The sequence below is a fragment of the Mandrillus leucophaeus genome, unplaced genomic scaffold, assembly GCF_000951045.1.
Source record: "Mandrillus leucophaeus isolate KB7577 unplaced genomic scaffold, Mleu.le_1.0 Scaffold1480, whole genome shotgun sequence".
NCBI classification, from domain to species: domain Eukaryota; kingdom Metazoa; phylum Chordata; class Mammalia; order Primates; family Cercopithecidae; genus Mandrillus; species Mandrillus leucophaeus.
Window position 1 is genome coordinate 273,504 of NW_012101455.1, and position 1,595 is coordinate 275,098.

A 1,595-nucleotide genomic window follows, 5' to 3' on the forward strand; every position below is an offset into this window, starting at 1 on the left:
TATGTCTGTTTTGGTACCAGTACTGTGCTGTTTGGTTACTGTAGCCTTGTAGTATAGTTTGAAGTCAGGTAGCATGATGCCTCCAGCTTTGTTCTTTTTGCTTAGGATTGTCTTGGCTGTATGGGGTCTTCTTTGATTCTGAATGAAATTTAAAATAGTTTTTTCTAATTCTGCGAAGAATGTCAATGGTAGTTTGATGGGAATAGCATTGATTCTATAGATTACTTTGGGCAGTAGGGCCATTTTCATGATCATGATTCTTCCTATCCATGAGGATAGAATGTTTTTCCATTTGTTTGTGTTCCCTCTTATTTCCTTGAGCAGTGGTTTGTAGTTCTCATTGAAGAGGTCCTTCACATCCCTTGATAGCTGTATTCCTATGTATTTTATTCTCTTTGTAGTGATTGTGAATGGGAGTTCATTCATGATTTGCCTCTCTGCTTGCCTATTGTTGGTGTAAATGAATGCTTGTGATTTTTATACATTGATTTCGTATCCTGAGAGCTTGCTGAAGTTCCTTATCAGTTCAAGAAGTTTTGGGGCTGAGATGATGGGGTTTTCTAAATATAAAATCATATCATCTGCAAACAGAGATAACTTGATTTCTTCTCTTCCTATTTGACTACCCTTTCTTTCTTTCTCTTGTTTGATTGCCTTGGCCAGAACTTTCAATACTATGTTGAATACAAATGGTGAGAGAGGGCATCCTTGTCTTGCACCAGTTTTCAAAAGCTGCTTTCAGCTTTTGCCTTTTCAATATGATATTGGCTGTGAATCTGTCATAAATAGCTTTTATTATTTTGAGATATGTTCCATCAATACCTAGTTTATTGAGAGTTGTTAACATGAAAGTATGTTGAATTTTATCAAAGGCCTTTTCTGCATCTATTGAGATAGTCGTGTGGTTTTTGTCTTTGGTTCTGTTTATGTGATGGATCACATTTATTGATTTGTGTATGTTGAACCAGTCTTGCATCCCAGAGATGAAGTCAACTTGATCATGGTGGGTAAGTTTTTTGATGTGCTGCTGGATTCGGTTTGCCGATATTTTACTGAGGATTTTTCGCATCAATGTTCATCTGGGATATTGGCCTGAAGTTTTTTGTTGTTGTTGTGTTTTTCCCGGTTTTGGTACCAGGATGATGCTGGCTTCATAAGATGAGTTAAGGAGGAGTCCCTCCTTTTCAATTGTTTGGAATAGTTTCAGAAGGAATGGTACTAGCTCCTCTTTGTATTTCTGGTAGAATTCAGCTGTGAATCCATCTGGCCCTGGGCTTTTTTGGTTGGTAGGCTATTAATTACTATAATTTCAGGCTTGTTATTGGTCTATGCAGGGATTCAACTTCTTCCTGGTTCAGTCTTGGTAGGGTGTATGCATCCAGGAGTTTAACCATTTCTTCTAGATTTTCTAGTTTGTTTGCATAGAGGTGTTTGTAGTATTCTCTGACGGTAGTTTGTATTTCTGTAGGATCAGTGTGATATCCCCTTTATCATTTTTTATTGTGTCTATTTGATTCTTCTTTCTCTGTTTTCTTCTTTATTAGTCTAGCCAGCAGTCTATCTATTTTGTTAATTTTTTCAAAAAAAAAAAAAAA